Source organism: Coenobita brevimanus, chromosome 25 (genome assembly GCF_032717465.1).
Source record: "Coenobita brevimanus isolate Jiangsu-jjx chromosome 25, ASM3271746v2, whole genome shotgun sequence".
Classification (NCBI taxonomy): domain Eukaryota; kingdom Metazoa; phylum Arthropoda; class Malacostraca; order Decapoda; family Coenobitidae; genus Coenobita; species Coenobita brevimanus.
The window spans coordinates 43891274-43914029 of record NC_136978.1 but is presented as its reverse complement, the minus strand read 5'-3'; positions in this window follow the sequence as shown (position 1 = coordinate 43914029).

Genomic DNA, 22756 nt, shown 5'->3' with positions numbered 1-22756 from the left:
CTTTTCCCCCTTCTTCATTTGTACGAGGGAATAATTATACCTGACTTCCAATCCTCCGGAACTCTATCTTCCTCTCAGGCCAATGTGCACATCTTCCACATCCATTCTACTACTATCTCTCCCCCATGCTTCAGCATTTCACCACACACTCCATCAATTCCTGGGGCTTTCCCCGATTTAACTTTCTTCATTGCTTCCACAACTTCTCTCCTACTGCTTTCTTCCTGTCTTCTCACCTCCCTCCTTCTCCCAGTCATTCCCCAGCCACTTATACTCGCATTACTTCCATCCTCTATGTTCAACAATTCCTTAAATTGTTCTCTCCATCTGCTCACTTTTTCTCCCCTCTCCACTAGTAATCTACCATTTTTATCTTTCACTCCCCTGCTAACTTCACTTACACCCTGTCTTACTCTTTTCACCTCTTTCCAGAACATTTTCTTACAGTCCCTCCACTTTAAACTCAAATTCCTTCCAAATTCCTCATCCACTCTCTTGTTACTCTCTCTTACTAATCTTTTCATCTCTCTCTTACTAATCTTTTCACCTCTCTCTTTCTTTCTACATATAACTCTTCCAACTCTCAACTTCTTCCACGTCCCTATTTCTCATCCATTCATTGTATGCTTTCTCCTTTTGTGCCACACCCTGTTTCGCCTCTTCAGTCCACCACGCTGTTCCTTGCACCCCCCTCCGTCTTCTTTTCCTTCCACACACCACATCACATGCTGAACATATTTCTTCTGTAAATATCCTACACATACCTTCCACATCTCCCAACTGCTCCAATTCATATTTGTCCAATCGTTCCTCCACTTCTCTCTTATACTCTGCCATTTTCTCATCCTCTTGTAACCTTTCCACTTTCCTTGCAACTACTCCTTCCTCTCGTCTTTCCCTTCTTCTATTCCTCCATCTTACTTGAATTCTAATTCTGGCCACCACCAAGAAGTGGTCAGAAAGTCCACTCCCCCAACCTCCATAAACTCTTGCATCCATTACACATCTTCGCATCCTTTCATCCACACACACATAATCAATCATTGCCTTCCTTTCACTCAGTTCACCACCCATCCTTTTCATCACTCGCCATTTATACCTGTGGATCGTTTTATGCCTGAAGAGGGTATTGGCTATCACCAACCCCCTCCCAGCACAAATGTCCACTAACATACTCCCATTCTCATCTATCTCAGCAGTCACACCCCACTCACCAGCTATTCCATCCACCTTCACATTCCCAACTTTACCATTCATATCACCGATCAAAAACACTCTTTCATTCCTTCCAAACTTTTCCATGCACACTTCTACACTTGCCCAGAACTCTTGTCTCACTCTTCTAGCACGATCTTGCGTTGGCACATACACACACACACAATCGCCCACATTTGTATTCCAACTTTCAACTTTACCCACACAATCCTTGACCCAACTGATCCATACTGTCTTATGCTCTTCTTCCATCTTTTACTCACAACTATACATACTCCTTCCTTTGCCCTCTCATTCTCACCTACTGCTGCACATATACCCCATCCATACTCCCATTCTCTCACACTTTCTCCTCTCCATTTTGTTTCAGTTATTCCACATACATCCACTTTCGCACCCTCAAGCACCTGGACAATCTCTCTCTCTTTCACCTCATCATTCGCTCCCCTTACATTCCAAGTTCCGATAACCATGTTCTTAGTCCGGTTCCTGGTCGTCATCGTTTGGTCAGTCCTCGTCCGAGGTTTATTGTTTGTTTTTTTAGTTAGTTGTTTTCCGGGGAGGGGCAGTATATATATATATATATATATATATATATATATATATATATATATATTGTTGGAGCCTCTGTGGTACAGTGATAGACTGTGCGTTTCGTACACGGGTGAGTCAGGGTTCGTGCCTTGCCAGGGTAATAAACTTTGGGAGTGTTCACCCGGCCACGTACTGCATTGGCAGACACAAGGGGTGCTGTGGTTGAACCAGTGTCCCTTACTATAAAGTATGCTTGTACCCAGTCGGCTTACGCAGGCCAATTACACTTAGTTCACAGACTACACACATATCCAAAGCCACTTCAACACTACAATTACACTTACAAGCACTTCTCACCCTACATACAATCTCTACCAGACAGCCTAAGCCACTTAGTAGAGATACATTGGCTGTATCGTCCCTACTTCGGTCGGGATAGGCCGTTCCTGCAGTGGATACTCAAACGGCTGATGATGATGATGATGTATATATATATATATATATATATATTTGTTATGGAGGTGTATATTACGGTGCACTCTTAGCCCTTAATTAATCACCAAAAGGGATGAGGTAAAGCTTGCAAGAAAACTAACTTAAATTTACTGTACACTATAACATACACAACAAAGAAGAAACCAAGGTTCGTTTTACAAAAGGATGATTCATATAGGCCTCAAAATACAAATATAAAACTAGTTATTTCTTACCTAACCAGAACACACTCAGTGGAGTCTAAGTACTCACAAAGCTCGAGGAAACGTGGAGACTTCATTGACATAGTCCAGATATAAATCACACACTAATGTAAATGGGGGAGTGAACCAAAACTGGGAAATGGTGCACAAACAGTGCGTTTTGTAATCAAAGTCATTTATTGAGTAGTGTTGGGGAGAAGTGCAACACAATGTGACAAAAGTGTAACGTGACAGTAAATGAGACAAAATGTGTACAAAAACGTGTGTACAGGGATCTGTGTACAAAATGAGACAAAATGTGTTTCTTCACGTTTTCCTCGACCTTATAAAGCAGACTTACTCCGCCTTTCTCAGCTAATTAACCACTAGGCTGTCTTAAAAATAATCTCCGTCCATACAGAAACAATAGAGGCACCTGCTATCCGTGAGGGCCTCCTACACTCCACACAGAACCAATTGCATGCCATCAAGAACATGACGAAAGTGCCATTTAGGCTTCTAATTGGCAAACATCCCTACGTTGTGAGAATAACATCTGGTGTGTTATCAGTCCAGAAGGCAAAGTTGACCGCTGGGTAAATGCACGTGGGAACTAGGGTTACCCTTTACAGGCAGCAAAACTGATAAGGAAAAGATTTAATGTTCTTAACGGCTCGCTTCTCTCTCCTTTCATTATCATCTTATCTTCTACTTCACCCATTCGCTACTGGGGTAACTATGCCAGTGACACCTCCCTTCCTGAGAGAAGTAATTTCCCAAGGGGAAGGATACTGTACAATCTAAGTTCTGGGCAGGTAATCTGCTAAAACATTACTAACACCTTTTACATGTCTTACATCAAGGGAATATCCTTGCAAAAATAGGGCCCAGTGGGTCAATCTAAGATTTTTTCCTTACATCTGGACAGAAATTTCAGAGTGTGGTGATCAGTGTACACTACAACATCACCTGACCCTGAACCAACATACACAGAGAAGTGTTGAAGGGCAAGTATGAGTGCAAGGAGTTCTATCTCAATAGTTGAATAATTTCTCTGGCCCTTATTAATTTTTTGATAAAATAGCACACAGGCATCTCAAAGCCTTGATCATTATCTTGAAACAAAACTGCGCCAGCCCCTAGGCCACTGGCATCAACAGCTAATTTAAAAGGTTTGTCAAAATTTGGAGCTTGAAGCACTGGGTGACTTGACAGGATGGCTTTGACTTTAGAATAGGCTTCCTCACATTCTGGCTTCCACTCATACTTGACTCCTTTTCTTAACAAATCAGTGAGGGGAGCTACAAGATCAGACAAGTTCAGGACAAAACGTCTGTAGTACCCTTCCATACCCAAGAATCGTTGCACCTCTCTCTTATTTTTGGGTTGTGGGAAATTGACAATGGCCTGAACTTTAATATCAGGTGGACTCACTTGGCCTAAACTGACTACATAACCTAGGTACTGCACTCGAGCCCTCACAAATTCACATTTAGTTAAATTAAGCACTAAATTAGAAGAGGACAGTCTCTGCAGCAAGGCATCTAGTTGGCTGAAGTGTTGTTCCCAGGTGTTGCTAAAAATAACATCATCAATGCAAGCAACATAGTTCTCAACATCCTTGGTGAGATCATTCATCAGCCTTTGGAAGGTGGCAGGAGCATTCTTCATACCATAGGGCATGACCCTACATTTATAGGTCCTGCCATCGACCACAAAACAGGAAATTTCTTGGGCCCTTTCTGTGAGTGGGACTTGCCAATATCCCTTCATCAAATCCAATTTTGTGATAAACTTAGCACTGCCTATCGCATTCACAAAATCATCTACTCTAGGAAGTGGGTAAGTATCAGTCTTGGTAAGGGAGTTAACTTTATGATAATCAATACAAAAGCGATGTGACCCATCGGGTTTTGGAACCGCTCTGACCGGGGCGCACCACTCACATTGACAGGAGTTGATTAACCCCTGCTGGAACATGTAGTTCAGTTTCTCATGAATGATGGTCTGATTCTGAGGACTAGCCCAGTAGGGGGACTGATTTACAGGGCTGGAATCTCCAATGTCCACGTAGTGATGTGCCACTACTGTCCATCCTGGGGGGTCCCGGAAGACATCAGGGAACTTCCTGAGAAGGGCAACAAGCTCAGCACACCGTTCTGCAGTCAAGTGAAAGAGTTTATCAGTTAGTGTACTCCAAGCTTCCTGGTTTTCTCTCCAACTGGTCTTCTGGTCCAAAGTCAAAGGGCAGCCCTCGACCTCCCCCCAATCGACAGCTGACACCATGCATGCAGCACTAGGGGGGGTCCACGTCTCGCCTGTGGTACTCCTTCAACATATTTACATGGCACAATCATCGTTTCTTCCTCTGGTCTGGGGTTAAAATGACATAATTTACTTCACCTACCCTCTTCTCTACTATATAAGGGCCTGCAAAACTTGCCTGCAGAGGCTGACCATGAATTGGAAGCAAGACAAGAACTTGATCACCTGGATGAAACACTGCCTGACTTTCTTAGAGTGCTCATACCACCTCTTCATCTTCTCCTGAGAGGACTCCAAGTGTGCCCTGGCTACTTCCATACTATAGCCCAGTCTTTCTTTAAATTTTGACAAATAGTCTAGCAAATTAATTTATTCATCATCCTTGACCATTGTTCTTTGAGGAGTTTAAGAGGACCTGTTACTTCATGGCCAAAGATTAACTGAAATGGAGAGTAGCCCAATGGCTCACTTGGTGTCTCTCTGGTTGCAAGAAGTAGGAAAGGCAAACACTTGTCCCGTTCCTTTTCATCAACACATAGTTTTCTGAGCATGCTCTTTAAAGTTTGGTGATACCCCTCTAATGCACCGTGGCTCTGAGGATGATATGCTGAGGAAGTGTTCTGAGAGATTCCTAACTCCTTAAGAGTTTGTCTGAACAATAACACGTTGTTTGGCCTTAAATAATAACACTCTGTCAGTTCAGACTCACATTCATCTTCCCTAACTGCCGAGTCAATTAAAGTGGCATTCTGTGGATCAGATCTTTGCACATCAGCTAACTTTGCACTTGCATCAGTCTGGGGAGAATCATCAACCTCTGAGTCTTTGAACTGGGCAAACAAGGTATCACCAAGCCCAATATCATCATCGGCGTTGCCAGTGCCATTATTGTCAACATTCTCATGGCCGGCTTTTGCTGTCACAGCCCTAGTTACAGCACATGCGGGAAACAATTTAGCATCCAACTCTTTAGTCCGATCCTCACTCAGGGGAGTTTTAGACATGCAGGGAACAGCACTCACCTGTCCTCCCGCCAAGTCATTACCCAAAATGAAAGTGGCCTCTTGTACAGGAAGCCGGTCAACAACACCCACACGCACTGAACCAGTAACTAATTGGTTCACTGGAGCTTCACCTCAACTAAGGGAACAGATACAAACTCAGCTATACCCTGCAACAAGAAACATTCATTACGGTCAGCTACATCAACAATCCCCTTCAACGTTAGTGACTGTGAAGCTCCTGTGTCTCTAAGTATAGAGACTTACCACCTTTTCCATCAACTGAAACTAACCCCTTAGAAATAAAGTTAGCAAATAAATGACCTGGGGAGGAGTCACTTTGAGTACTGCTTGAGGGAGAACACTGTGATGGAGTCTTATTACCACTCTTACCTGAACCTGACGGCTGCACTGCTCTAGTCTTACTAGTGTCTAACAATGGCTCTACAGGAGTCTGTCTATCCACCACTGACAGCTCCACTCTGGCCTTATCAACAATATGCACCTGCTGGGGTAGTGTCTGACTACCGCTAACAATATCTGTGGGTGGCTGCTCTCTGTTGGTGTCAAAAGATCCCCAAGAGTTTATCAATGAAACATGTTTTACAGAGGAACTTTTCTCTTGTTTTTTCCAGCACCAATCCTCCAAGTGCCCCATTTTCTGGCAATACTGGCAAAACCTGACACTTTTTCTTGACCCTCTGACAACATTGTCCTGACTTACTGTCGTAGAACTAACATGCTCTGGGGTTGTAGTGTTCACACTAGTGTCATTTGACAATAACTTGCCTTTACCAGAAGAAGGATTCACAAAAACTGGTTGGTTCACTCTCCTACCTTTAACAAATAACCGAGGCTTACGTTCATGCTCATGAATTATAATATAGTTATCTGCTACAACAGCAGCCTCAGCTAGGGTATCTAATTCTTTCTCCACTAGGTATGTAGCCACATCCCTATCTATCTTACCAGTGAAGTTCTCCAAGATCATTAATTCTTTAAGTTTACAGAAATCATCAACTTTCTTAGAATGCAACCATTGATCAAATAAGTCTGTGAGTACTCTAGCATATTCCACATGAGTCTGATCTTTCTGTTGAAAGGTGAATCTAAATTTAAGCTTATATGCCTCTGGCACGAGTTATTATGCTTTGAGAATGGCATCTTTTAAACAATCATAGTTAGCACTTTGATCAACAGATAAAGAAATATAAGCCTCTTGAGCCTTTCCTTTCAAACACTCTCCAGCAGTACTGTCTAAGAGTCTTTTGTCCACGAGAAACGACCTGCCACCTTTTCAGACATATGGAAATACTCAGTGACGTCTTGCTCATTAAAGGGATTTACTAGCTTAATGTTCCTAACAACATCAAAAGATTCCCTGGTAGATGAACTACTAGCTCTAGGTAAACTATCAGGGTGCTTCAGTCTGAATTCGTGATCCATTTCCTTTTGTCTCATTTGAGCCTGTAATTTTATTTCCCTCATTTTGGCTTGCACTTCAAGTTCTCTCAGCTTAATTCTGACTAACTCAAGTTGCACTTTGTCACCAGTATCATGAGCAGAAAAAATCACTAGGGTCAGGTATCTCCGATACCAAAGGCTCAGGGTCAACACCTTGTGCAGTATCACAATGCTCAGAACTAACTATGGAGGACTCACTCTGCTCAAACATGGTGTTCAATATTAAATCAAGTAACTTAGTGACTGAGGCAGGAAATCTCAACTGTAAGGCCTGGGCAAACAATATGAGCTCATGTTTTGTGAATGTTTTCACTCTGGTTGGGAAAGGCTTAGAATCCAAAAATGCTTTCACATCACTATCACTCATTAGGGCCATGATTACTGATTATAGTTAAGCAGGTAAGAGTAAGAACTGTGTATGTGGCCAAGGTTGCCAATATTATGTCACAGAGCTATCCTGGCCAGGAGGTCGCAAAATTGTTATGGGGGTGTTTATTACGGTGCACTCTTAGCCCTTACTTAATCACCAAAAGGGATAAGGTAAAGCTTACAAGAAAACTAACTTAAATTTACTGTGCACTATAACATACACAACCAAAGAAAAAAAACAAGGTTCGTTGTACCAAAGGAGGATTCATATAGGCCTCAAAATACAAATATAAAACTAGTGATTTCTTACCTAACCAGAACACACTCAGTGGAGTCTAAGTACTCACAAAGCTCGAGGAAACGTGGAGACTTCATTGACATAGTCCAGATATAAATCACACACTAATGTAAATGGGGGAGTGAACCAAAACTGGGAAATGGTGCACAAACAGTGCGTTTTGTAATCAAAGTCATTTATTGAGTAGTGTTGGGGAGAAGTGCAACACAATGTGACAAAAGTGTAACGTGACAGTAAATGAGACAAAATGTGTACAAAAACGTGTGTACAGGGATCTGTGTACAAAATGAGACAAAATGTGTTTCTTCACGTTTTCCTCGACCTTATAAAGCAGACTTACTCCGCCTTTCTCAGCTAATTAACCACTAGGCTGTCTTAAAAATAATCTCCGTCCATACAGAAACAATAGAGGCACCTGCTATCCGTGAGGGCCTCCTACACTCCATACAGAACCAATTGCATGCCATCAAGAACATGACGAAAGTGCCATTTAGGCTTCTAATCAGCAGTCATCCCTACTTTGCTCTGCCACATTATGTCACACCCAGTATTTCAAGGACAAGAGGGATTTTCTGCGTAATTTGTGAGAAAAACATCTGTTGTGTTATCAGTCCAGAGGGCAATGTTGACCCTGGGTAAATGCATGTGGGGACTAGGGTTACCCTTTACAGGCAGCAAAACTGATAAGAGAATAGATTTAATGTTCTTAACGGCTACCTTCTCTCTCCTTTCATTATCATCTTATCTTCTACTTCACCCATTTGCTACTGGGGTAACTACGCCAGTGAATATATATATATATATATATATATATATATATATATATATATATATATAGTTGTGGAAGCATCTCCAGCAGTGACGTGATGATCCAGTCTCACCTACTGATTTTCACACGCAAGGTTGTGGACTCCAAAGCAGCCCTTTAATGTATTTCACTATTAACTCGCTAAGGATTTTTACATGAGAGGTGTTTCACTCTAGTTAATGTGCTTAACTGTAGCGAATCCCTCTGAAATCCCACGTCTGTTTGGTACTTTTGTATCTGCTGATTCTCTAGCAGCCCCTGCCTTACCTAGCCTTGAAACCAATGCACTTCAGAAATTAAATATTTAGCTGACCTCCCCCAGCTCCCACGTATGAACCTGTCACTGCGAGAGTGTGAAGTGGAAGTCTTGCAACAATTTCTGACCTTCCCACAGCACAGTTACTTGGTCATTTTAGCTGATACTTGACAGCTTCCTCCACGCACACTAATGCCACCATCAAACATGTGATTACTGCAGGGTTGTCAAGTGTACCAAAAGCCAGAGCTCTACCACACACTGACGCTGTCGCAAGGTCATAGGTTGCCAGCTATCTATCTACCTATCTATTGCCAGATGCCTTAATCCCGTAAGGGGTGGCCATAAACAAGTCTCCTCCATGTCGCCCTGTCCCCCGCCATTTCACTGCCCTCCTCCCAGCTCACACCCCTCGCTCATTATGTTGCCAATCGTGCATGATAACAGTGTATATAAGAGGAACAGCATGACACTGGGAGAATTATATGTGGATTATGAATTGTCTCGGGTTTGGCGTAAAGTCTGTGCATAGCGTATTATTATTAGCGACAGGAGTAAGAGTCTGTGGTGGCTATTACGTCGGTGAAAATAAAATATATTCAGATGTCAAGATGAGATTGGGGCAGTTAACGAAGACTAGGGCCATTATCATTGTTGGTTAATGAAGATCCCTAACACCTCATGCTAAGCGATTTATTTTGCTTATACGTTACTACCCAAGGAATGAGGTCTGCATTCTCGTTGGTCAAGGAAACTCCCTAACACCACTTCCGAAGCGTTTTATTTCCTTTATTATACTTCATTACCCATGTGGTCAGGCCCGCATTCTCGTCGGGTAAGGAAGTTCCCTAGCACCTTTCCCTAAACGATTTATTTTGCTTATTATATCACTTGGGACGGAGTCTGGAGAGGTTGTTTTTGGTCGAGTTTGTTTGTTTCTTTGTTTGTTAGCAACATTACGGAATAACGGCTGAATGAAATTACATAAAACTTTCAGGAATTGTGGGGTCTGGTCCCAAAAGGAAGTGATTAAATTTTGGAGATAATCGAGTGACCATGAAAGGTGAAAATCAAGGTCACGGATTTCCAGAGGGCTATAACTTGAAATCGGTTGAACTTAGGGATATTTACTATTATCAACATACAGGATCTCGTAATATGGGCTTTCGTTTAGCACCAAGACCTTTGACCCTGATTTACCTTGAAAGGTCGAACTCGAGGTCACGGATATTCAGGGGACTATAACTTGAAGCTGGTTGAAAATAGCTGGTGTCTGGCGAGGTTTGTTGTTCCTCGCACCACTTGTTATTCGTTACCACCGTTATTAATGTTACTTAAATCATTCTACTGTAGCCGTGTCCTGCATAAGTTAGGTAGAATTTGTCATTAAACAGCCGGATCCAAAAATAACCCCCTGAAGAAGAGGTGATAGGGAGCCTTCTTAAACGACGAAAATGCAGGTCTATATCTAACTCATGCACTTCGAAAGGACCCTTCTAAACTGAATGAAATCAAATGGAAATGGCAGAACATAAATATACTCGTACAATATATCAGTATCATGAAGGGGGCACTGCAAAGTCAGAATATGAGGATCAGAATGCCATTGTCTCCTTCACTCCAAGCACGCTCTCTGCATGGTAAAGAAAATCGTTTGTATGCAGCAAGAATGAAATAAAAAAACTGGTGCCGAAAGAGAGTGGTAGTATACTCTCTTCCTCTGACTTGGCCTAATATTGCCATCTTTTCATTTTTAATGCTGTGCTATGACAAGATATTAACACTTGAGTATGGTGCTATTCCATCACAACACTTTCTGCTCAACTTGATCGATGGTATAGGCATATGAAGAGAATGGATGAAGAGCGATTTGTGAAAAAGATAACTGGATCAGGTGTGACAGGTGTAAGGCTGAGAGGAAGACCATGAATAGGATGGATGGACAGTGTGAGGAGAGCGTTGGACGCGAGAGGGATGTCTGTAGAGCAAGGAAGAGTGGTTGCGTGTGATAGGAATGACTGGAGAGAAACTGTGAATGAATAAATGATGACGCAGCCCTGAAGGGATATTCTTCCGTATTTAGTCTGATCAGCTGATCAGGTCAGGTGCAGGTAAGGGGATGGGTCCATTATGATGTGGCAGGGGTAAACCAGCTCTGCTGTCGGGCCCCGCAGATGTCGCTGATTGCACTGCACAGTTAACCCTTGTGCGGTATTGTGCAGCGAGGATCTGTCCCTTCACCCCTTGGGGCTAAGATACGAATAAATATGTGTGTGTGTGTGTGTGTGTGTGTGTGTGTGTGTGTGTGTGTGTGTGTGTGTGTGTGTGTGTGTGTGTGTGTGTGTGGATGAGTAAATTAGGAGTGTCGTCCTGTCTCGGCTACCCCCCTTTCTTTGTGGGAAGCAGCCTGGGTATATAGATAGATAGATGGATACATGGTGCTGTTCATAAAGAAGTGCTGTGCAATGGAGGGAGAGCTGTAGTATTATATTTTTCAGTCACTGCGCCAATCGAAATCAGCAGCAAAAAGAACAAAATCTGGGTCAGGACAAAGTGAATGATCGTAACAGATCTAGACCCAGGTTCATCTGAAACGTGAAACAAGTGAAATAGGAGAAACTTACCCTCTTCCTGCAGCTCACTATCCTCCTTTCGAGGGATAGGGAAGTTGTTGAGGGACGCGTGTATAACCGAGCACCTCCATCATCCACTTATATCAATGCCACCTCGTGAAGGCGTCCCTTTTTGGCAACTGTTCACAGGGGTGATGAAGACCTCCGTATTCCTTCACTTTATTAGATCTCTGCAACTGTGAATAATAGCTGGAGATGATGATAATAGTAATCATCATCATCATCATCATCATCATCATCATCATAACAATAATAATAATAATAATAATAATAATAATAATAATCTATCTATCTATCTATCTATTGCCAGACGCCTCAATCCCGTTTGGGGTGGCCACAAACAAATCGCCTCCAAGTCGCCCTGTCCCCCGCCATTTCTCTGCCCTGCTCCCAACTCACAGCCCCCTCTCTCATATACCTCTCCACCCCATCCCTCCATCTCATCCTCGGCCTCCCCCTCCCTCTTCCCCCCTCCACCTCACTCACATACACTCTCTTCATCAGTCTTTCACCCTCCATCCTCTCCACATGGCCAAACCACCTCAGTGTGTTCCTCATAACGTTTCCTATCACATCCCCCCCTTATATAATAATAATGATAACCGAATAGTAGTAGTAGTAGTATTGGTAGTACTAGTAGTAGTAGTAGTAGTAGTAGTTGTGGTAGTAGTAGTTGTAGTAGTAGTAGTAATAATAATAATAATAATAATAATAATAATAAATATAATAGGCGTTCTTGTAGTGAAAAAGTAACCCTTCTCATCTTTCATGTCTAATTCTTTTTTTTTCTCAGAGACCAATATGCTGATGGACAGGGTCGTGGCATCAGCAGCAGCAGCAGCAGCTCGTGGGTTTGTTTTTATGGCCGTGTTAAAGACTGCGAATGGTGGTCAGATGTATCCAGGTTAGCAGGAGTGCACATTCCACTACAGCAGAAGATTTTTTTTCTAACATATTCCAGTGTCACTAAACTCTCATTATCATCATCATTATCCGGACCTCCTTTCCTACCCAAGGGCAGGGTGAGGAGTAGCAATGTCCAGACAGCACAAACTTGCCCAATCCAAATAGGCCACACTTCCATTCACTCATCATTCAAGCCCCCGGAATCCTGGCTCTATCGGATACGCCAAAAACATTCACCACTTTCTGCAGATTCACACAAACGTATCCGATTGAGTCAATCCGAATGCTGCCATGCTGACAAGAGGTGCCAAAATCCCTGATCATGCACTTCTCCTCACAACATTCATCCAGCCAGCTCGGTCTCTTGTCAGTTCCCTAGCCTCACCGACTTCCAAACCTCTCTTCCTCAAACACTCATCCACCATATCTACCCACCTTCACCTTGGCCTACCTCGCCTACTCCCTCCTTCAAATTCGCTCAGGTATACGTTTTCCACCACTCTGTTGTTATCCATTCTTTCCACATGACAATACCATCTCAGGACACTCTCTTCGATTCTGGTGTCCACCGACTTCCTCACTCCACACCTTTCACGAATCACATTATTTCGTATCCTATTCACCCTCTGTACTCCACATACATTCCTCAGCATTCCCATCTCCACTTCTCTTACTCTTGACTTTTCATTTTCATGCCACACAATAGTCTCACACCCATATGTTAAAGTTGGCAGTAACACTCTTTCATGTAAGAATCGTGCGGCTGCAACACTCAAGCCTCTGTTTCTTATCAAAGTCTTCATTGCACCAGCTACTTTTCTTCCTTGTGTCACTCTGCTTTCAACTTCTTTTGCACATTGTCCTCTCTTTTCTATCACTGTACCCAAGTATTTGAACTCTCTCACCAATTCCAGTCTCTCTCCATTCACTGTGACATCACACTGGAAGTAACCTTCTCTCTCAATAACCATCTCCTTACTCATCTCTACATTTACTCTCAAGGCACGACGCTCACAGACATCAGCAAAATTCTGCACTAGCATACTGAGTTCTTGTCCAGTACTTGCAAGTAGTACTGCATCATCAGCATGCAACAAATTTGAGATAGGCCTATTCCATCTATCACCATTCATTACCAACGCCATCCCTCTCTCCATTACTCGTGTTTTTACTTTTCTCATCACCCAATCCATGTATATATTGAACAACCATGGGGACATCACACAACCTTGTCGCACTCCTACACCGATCGTGAACCATTCACTTAGATGCCCATTAACCCTTACACATACTTCTCTACCATCATAAAAACTCCTGACAGCACCTAGCAGCTTACCATCTACATCATACATGCGCAAAACTTTCCACAATCCCTCTCTGTCTACTTTGTCATATGCTTTATCCAGATCCATGAATGCCATAAACACCTTATGGTCCTTCTCACAAGCCTTCTCTGCTATCTGTCTCACTGCAAATACTTGATCCACACATCCTCTGCCACTCCTAAAGCCACCCTGTTCATCACTCACTAGGACTTCTGATATCTCTCTTAAATCCTCATGCACTGACGTGAATATAACATGACACTGAAAATCTACTGTATTTCATTTTCGGTTACATTCTCAGGCACAACACTGACTACAGCATGGCAGTGTTGGATTAAGGTTGTGATTTGACAGTACTCTGAACAGTTTAACCGAAAAATGGCACCTAAATATTTATATTGTTATAAAGACAAACGTTTCTGCCTGATTTTACTCCTTATCGGATAGAGGGATCAGGTACGTCCAGAACTGTTATACACTATTTCAGAAGTGTGTTATGTTGAATTATATTGCAGTAAGTGAGTATCATTTCTTCCATCATTACATACAAGCTCCAGAAAACAATGATTTTCTTGTCAGTACTGACCTACTATATAGATAGTCTTTGCGGTTTTCTTATTAAGGTCTAATAACAGGAAGCTAATCACCGATAAGTACACACTGCATCTGTGAACACCATAAGGGTGAAATACGGCCTCTAATTAAAGATACATCTAATTAATTATACTAGCGAACTGATAGATATTAACTGATAAACTGATCATAGTCTGTGAAAATTAATTTTAATATAATTTACTGTTATGGCTAGTGTTTACATCACCAAGACAGGAGTATGAAAAGAACATACCCTGTAGATGGAAAGTAATCATGACAAACGACGAAATGCAACAAATTCTTTATCAAACTTCAACGTCAAACACATTTAACACAAAGGTTGTAACAGTATGTTGTGGATGTGGTAGTGAAACATCTCGTTTAGAATTTGAGCGATCACTTCAAGCAGTGGTGTCACAGGACTGAAAACTGGCAAGTGTTTCATCAGTTTTCAGAAAGCGTAACGAAGTATAAACTGAAAAGCACAGACTAGGTAGTTCACGTTAGTTGTTAAAATGCTTGCTTCATTATTGAGAGATAAAAAGGATGTCACACCTAGAATTCCTGAGGCTGATTAGGGATAAACAACATGGCCTCAGAAGAGGAATACAATGTCTGTGTGATCTGCTTGAATATTCAGTGTTTATAAGAAACGAAAGACTGCTATTAAAGTTTCAGAGTAATTTGATAAGGTATTAAAAACAATAACGAGCTGGGGAAGGAGCTTGGAACCTACCGGTAAATTACGTAATTAGTTAAATAACTGGCTACCAGAGAGGGGACTGAAAAAATTTTGATGTGTCTTCCCCCTGGATGACCTTCAACAGTGGGGTTGCCTAATGTTCAACCTTTAATCCTATTGTATTTTATTTGTATAGAGGATTTGACACAGGCGTAGGGTTACGCAATACAGTATCCAGATTTTCATATAATGTTAACTGGAAATGCAGTCTTGCCTAAAGCGATGGGTTCTTAAAAAAAAAATCCTCGAAAGAAAACTGAGTGGTCTTCCAAATAGCAACCGCCTTCAAACTTAATTTTTTTTTTTTTTTTTTATGCAAGGAAGAACGTACCAAAGGCCAGGAGCCTGCAAGCTGTTTCCTCCAAGAAAAAACAAAAACACTATAACAGAAAGCCAAATTCATGATCCGTTCATTTCGAGATGCCTCGACACACTGCGTTTGAAAGACTGGAGATCATAGGCAGTAGGAAATACAGACAGAGGGAGACATTTCCAGAGTTGACCTGTTGCATGCATGAAGGACTGGGAGTAACGGATAATTCTTGCATTAGACAGCTGGACAGAAAAGGAGTGAGAGTTTGTTGCTAGACGGGTGCTACGTGCCCATCGTAGTGCTAGATAGATCCAAGCAGACAGTTCAGAGGAGCAGTGACCACTGAGGTAGAGACAGAAAAGAGATAAAAATGAAACAGTGCAGCGAAGAGGTTCAAATGAGCCAGAAAGAGGAGGAGAGTTAATGAGACGAAAAGCTTTTGACTCCACCTTGTTCAGAAGAGCTGTATGTGGGAAGCCTCCCCACACATGAATGTTGTACTCTACACAGGGGCGAATAAAACCCGTGAATAATGTCAACAACTGTACAGGGGTAAAGAAGGTACGATTTCGGCTTAGCACACTGAATATCTTGGGAGCAGGCTTTACAGAAGAGGTAAAATGTTCTTTCCAAGATAAACCCCGAAAGAATGAAACTCTAAGCATGTTTAAAGATGATGTAGGAGTCAGCTGGATATTGTTAAAAATTTGAGAGTACTCTTGTGGAAGATTCTGCCTGGTTGATGGATGTAAGTGAGCTTTTGATGCATTAAAAACAAGATAATTTTTACCCCAATCAGAGATATGAGCCAAGTCAGACATTAAGTGTGCCACAGCCTCATCCCTTGATGATGAAGTAACTACTGAGTGGACGCTGTGGGAAGTGAATGGAAAGGTGAAGGGTGGAGTTATCAACGTATTAGTGGATAGGGTTAGATATGCAGCTTAGGTCATTAATGAATAAAAAAAAGATAGTTGGTGATAGGACAGAGCCCTGAGGAACACCACTATTGATAGCTCTAGGAGAAGAACGGTGGCCGTTTACAACAGCAGATATTGAACAACCAGAAAGGAAGCTGTAGATGAAGGCACAAAGAGAAGGATAGAAATCGTAGGAGGGCAGTTTGGAAATTAAAGAATTATGCCAGACTCGATCGAAAGCCTTTGAGATGTCCAATGCAATGGCAAAGCTTTCACCAAAGTCCCGAAAGGAGGATGACCAGGAGTCTGAAAGGTCGGTGAGAAGATTGCCAGTGGAGCATCCCTGACGAAAGCCATACTAACGATCAGAAAGAAGGTTGTGATAGGATAAATGCTTTAAAAACTTGTTTTGTTAAATGTAGACTGGAAAACTTTTGAAATACAGGAAGTTAAAGCAACAGGGCGATTATTAGAGGCATAAGAATGGTCACCCTTCTTTGAGACAGGCTGCATGAAAGAAAACTTCCATCAAGAAGGAAAGGTGCAAGTTGACAAAGGCAACAGAGTTTACCTAGACAGGACGTGAGCAAAGAAGCACAGTTCTTCGGACCCATATGCCTTATTAGTATTGGGACCAGTGATGGCAGAAAATACATCAGTTGAAAACATTTTAATATCAGCCATAAGGAAGTCAGAAGAGGGAAGTGATGGTTGAACAGCACTGGAATCCTCTAAGGTGGAATTGGAGGAGAAGGTCTGAGTGAAGAAATCTGCTTTATCAGTAAAGAAATAACTACAGAGCCATCAGAGTGGAAAAGAGGGGGAAGGATGATGGACTAAAGTTGTTAGAAAGGTTTTTGGCAAGGTGCCAGAAGGAGCAGGAAGAATTTGAGTTGGAGACTTCATAGCATTTAGTAAGAATGAAATAATTTTTAGCAGAGCGAAGTACAGACTTAGCATGATTTTGGGCAGAAACATAAAAGAAATGAGATTCAGGAGTAGGTTGGCTCTGGTACCTTTTGTAGGCCTTTTCCCTGTTGTGGACAGCATCAGAACAAGTGGTATTAAACCCTTTCGTTCGCGATAAATTTCAATTAGTTTCATGTTCCACGACATGTTGGCTTTCTCCCCACCCCCCGCCGCCTGCCGCGTGCCCCCCAAAAGTGTATTCTCGGCTTATTTTCACCACCCAAACATATTTATTTTGCCACAAAATCCACATATTCCTATTCGTTGATGTTTGTTCTACACGATATGCAAAAAAAACACACACACAAAAAAAACTATGCTACGTTAGGACGGTGTGAATAAACATTCGGGAACATTTATCTCACTTCCCAACACCAAAACTCGAATGTTTACTAATCAATCTCCACATGTTATACATCCATCGAAAGAGAATTTTATTAGCTTTCGAATGGTGGGGTCCCAGTTTGATACGAGGTATAGTGTTCGAGTAATAAGCGAAAATGCAAAACCCATTTCCGACAGACAACAGATTTTTTATTCAGGGAGCTCTAGCGAAACACTTTTCTAGGCAGTGTTATGTTTTTATTTCATCATCCTATGCAGAATGTCATGGGCTTTCATTTGAGACCACAACGGTGATCGTAGGCCTAAGAGTTTTCAAGAAAAATGCAAAAAACTACAGTGTACCCACCCGTGAGCTGAACCGCCGTCAGTTGCACTCACGTTATTTTTCCCATAGCACACAAACATTTTTTATACTTGCTAGCTCCTTTTTTATATATATATATATATCAACAACTATTAAAAAATTACTATTGTTTTCTTTTTATTCCTCTCAGAAACAACACATGAACACTACACCTATTGCTAGCAACTGAAACTGAAGCAGTAATTATTTCCGTCATTTGTGTTTATGTAAACAACAATATATATATATATATATATATATATATATATCAATGTGTAAATATACTGACATAAAGACAGGTAAACAGATAAATAAAAAAAGATAATCACTCACTTCTCCAGTGGCGATGCTCTTCCTGCAGGACCAGATGGGTCTGAGGTGGGGAGTTTTGTACTGTGCGTGTGTGTGTGTGTGTGTGTGTGTGTGTGCTCCACTAGTAAAGGTATCGCTCGGCATGGTACCGCTTGAAACAATTACCCATGCAATGTGGCACATCACGTAGATGACACATGTTCCTTGTGTCCTTACTCACCCCCAACCTGAAGCACAAGGTACACCTGAGCCTCTTACCGCTGGGAATCCTCACCCGGCAGTGGCCCAGAGTACAATCCAACCTCACGTCGTTGTCGATGACCCAGTGACGCTTGCTTGGATGCCCTTGTGCTCCCTGGTCCTGTCGTGCGAGAGCTGCAGGCCCAGGCACAGGTTCTCCCAACGGACCAGCAACTGGAGGTGGTGACAGTACTGGCACTCATGATGGGCCTCCTGCAGGCGGTGCTGGTGGTGATGATGGCACCTGTGATGGGCCTGCTGCAGGCGGCGCTGGTGTTGGTGATGGTGCCCATGGTGGTCCTCCAGTAGGCCGTGCTGGTGCTGGTGGTGGATGGTCCCATCCTGGCGCTGGTGCCTGTGCCTGTTGGGTGTCAGGTCATGTTGCTACTGGCTGTCGAGTAGGTAGATCTGGGGCGTAGGGGGTTACATGTCCAGTCGCAGGCCAATCCTCTTCATGGAATTGCAGGAAATTGCAGATAAACTGCTCCACAAATTCAAGGAGAGTTACTGTCGCACATCTGTACTTTTTGTACAAGGCAAACGCGTTGAACAGTGCCATGTGCACGAAGCAGAAGATGATCTTTGTCCACTTGATGATTCACCATTGGATTTTTCTTCTTTTTTTTTATGTGGGGAAGAAGGAACCAAAGGCAATGAGCCCGCAAAACTGTTCCTTCCAAGAGAAAAACAATATACAAGAGAGAGACAAATTTAAGATCCATTCATTTCGAGATGCCTGGACACACTGCGTTTGAAAGACTGGAGATCATAGTAAGCAGGAAATACAGACAGAGGGAGACAGTTCCAGAGTTGACCAGTTGCATGAATGAAGGACTGGGAGTAATGGTTAACTCTTGCATTAGAGAGTTGGACAGAAAAGGGGTGAGAGTTTGCTGCTAGACGGGTGCTACGCGCCTGTCGTAGAAGTGGAGGAATGCATGCAGACAATTCAGAGGAACAGTGACCATTGAAGTAGCGATAGAAAAGAGATAAAGATGCAACATTGCGGCGAAGAGACAGAGGTTGAAGGGAGTCAGTAAGAGGGGGAGAGTTAATGAGACGAAAAGCCTTTGACTCCACCCTATTGAGAAGAGCTGTATGTGGGGAGCCTCCCCACACATGAGAGTTGTACTCCACACAGGGGCGGATAAAACCCCTGTATAGAGTCAACAATTGTGCAGGGGCAAAGAAGGAACGGAGTTGGCTTAGCACACCCAATCTTTTGGAAGCAAATTTTACAAGAGATGTAATATGATCTTTCCAAGACAAGTCCCGAGCAAATGAAACCCTAAGCATGTTCAACGATGATGCAGGATTAAGTTGAGTATTATTAAACATAAGTGGGTATACCTGTGGAAGATTTTGTCGGGTTGATAGGTGCAAAAACTGAGTCTTTGATGCATTAAAAACAACCAGATTATTTTTACCCCAGTCAGAGATACGAGCCAAGTCAGACATTAGGTGTGCCATAGCCTCATCCCTTGCCTGTTGAAGTAACTGCTGAGATGGACGTTGTGGGAATCGAATGGAAAGGTGAAGGGTGGAGTCATCAGCGTATGAGTGGATAGGGTTAGATGTACAGCTTAGAAGGTCATTGATGAATAAAAGGAAGAGAGTTGGCGATAGGACAGATCCCTGAGGAACACCACTGTGAATAGATCTAGGAGAAGAACGATAGCCGTCTAAACAGCTGCTATAGAACGACCAGAAAGGAAGATAGAAATGAAGGCACATATAGAAGGATAGAAACCATAAGAGGGCAGTTTGGAAATTAAAGATTTATGCCATACTCGATCGAAAGCCTTTGAGATGTCAAGTGCAATGGCAAAGCTTTCGCCAAAGTCCCGAAAGGAGGATGACCAGGAGTCTGAAAGGTAGGTGAGAAGATCGCCTGTGGAGCGTCCCTGACAGAACCCATATTGACGATCAGAAAGAAGGTTGTGTTAGGAAAGATTCTTTAAAATTTCTCTATTAAGAATAAACTCAAAAACTTTTGAGATACAGGATGTTAAAGCAATTAGACGATAGTCAGAGGGTTGGGAATGGTCACCCTTCTTTGGGACTGGCTGAATGGGAGCAAACTTCCAGCAAGAAGGAAAGGTACAAGTTGACAGACAAAGGTGAAAGAGTTTGCCTAGGCAGGGTGTAAGCACAGAAGCACAGTTCTTGAGAATAACAGGAGGGACTCCATCAGGCCCATATGCCTTATTAGTACTGAGGCCAGCAATGGCAGAAAATACATCAGCTGAAGAAATTTTCATGTTAGCCATGAGTAAGTCAGAGGGGGGAAGTGATGGAGGAACAGCACCGGAATCGTCTAAGGTGGAATTGGAGGAGAAAGTCTGAGTGAAGAGATCTGCTTTATCAGTATAAGAAATAGCTACAGAGCCATCAGAGTAGAAAAGAGGAGGGAAGGATGATGAGGTAAAGTTGTTAGAAAGGTTTTTGGCAAGGTGCCAGAAGGAGCAGGAAGAGTTCGAGTTGGAGAGTTGAGAGCATTTTGTATGGATGAAATTATTTTTAGCAGAGCGAAGAACAGACTTAGCACGATTCCAGGCAGAAATGTTTAAAAGATGTGATTCAGGGGTGGGTTGGCTCCGTTACCTTTTATAGGCCCTCTCTTTGTTGCGGACAGCACTAGAACAAGTGTGATTAAACCAAGGCTTTCGTGCATTAGTCAAAAGATATGAGAAAGGAATGTATGCTTCCATGCCCGAGAGAATAACCTCCGTAATGCGCAAGGCACACCCAGATGGCTCCCAGCCATGGAAGCAATAATCATTCCAGGGAAAATCAAAGAAGTACTGCCTGAGGGCCTCCCAATCCGCAGCTCCAAAGTGCCAGAGACGACATTTTTTTGGAGGGTCCGCAGGCCGTACCGGAGCGATAGGACAGGTTAAGGTGATAAGGTTGTGATCGGAGGAGCCCAACGGAGAGAAAAGATTAACAGTGTAAGCAGAAGGATTAGTTGTAAGGAAGAGATCAAGTATGTTGAAGCTCTCTCCAAGGCGGTCAGGGATACGGGTAGGGTGCTGTACAAGCTGCTCCTGGTCATTAAGGATAGAAAAGATGTAGGCTTGTTCACCAGGTGGATCAGTGAAAGGAGAGGAGAGCCAAAGGTGGTGGTGAACATTGAAATCTCCAAGAATGGAGATTTTAGAGAAAGGAGAAATGGATAGAATGTGTTCCATTGTAGAAGTAAGATAATCAAAGAATATTTGATAGTCAGTAGAATTAGGAGATAAGTAAACAGCACAGATATATTTAGTCAGAGAAATGACAGGAAAGCCGAAGCCAGAGTGTAGAGAATTCAGAAGAATCGAGTTCAGGAACACGAGAGCAAGATAAGTTGTTGGGTATATATACACAACAGCCACCTTTGGCTTTGAAATGAGTATAGATAAAGTAGGATACAGAAAAGGGTTTGCTGTCAGTTGCCTCAGACAGCTGAGTCTCAGTTAAGAAAAGAAGGTGAGGTTTAGAGAAGGAGAGGTGGTGCTCAACAGAGCGAAAGTTAAAGGAAAGGCCACGAATGTTGCAGAAATGAAGAAGAAGAAAGTAGTACTGGACCATCTGATCAAAATGATTCACCCCACCCAAGTACTTGTTGTCATCCTCCACAATGACGGGCTTGTTAACGACCTTCTCCACATAGGTTGTCTACCATCATTACCCCGCACCTTCCCTCGAACCCTGTTCGGAATGGTGTCGGCAGAATGGAAGGTGGACACCATGTTCACAATGCACTTGTCCTTCCACAGCAGGACTGGCATATTATCCTTGTTCCTGTACCCCATGCCCCTCTCAGGCAGGCTCTTAGCCCTGTCAATGGCCTGCAGCTGGTGTGGTGCTCCTCTAGGCAGCCATAGGATCCCACACACGTAAATGCCTGTAGTGGAGAGACATTCACACAGGGCTAAAGAATTGTAGTAGTTGTCCATGAACAACTTATAACCCTGGTCCTTCAACAGTTCCACGAGGCCCCACACGGTGTTCTCGAGGGTCTGCTGCACCCCCGTGTAGACCTCAAGGTTCCAGATGTAGCCTGAAAATGACTCAGCCACGATGTACATCTTGAAATAACACTTGGTGGGATTCTGGGGGTTTTACACACAGAAGGACAGCCTACCCTTCCACTCCAGAGAGCCCTCATCAAAGCTGAGCTGCTCCTAAAGTTAGTACGTCAACTGGAACCACTGAAGGAGGTACTCCATGACTGTGCAAACG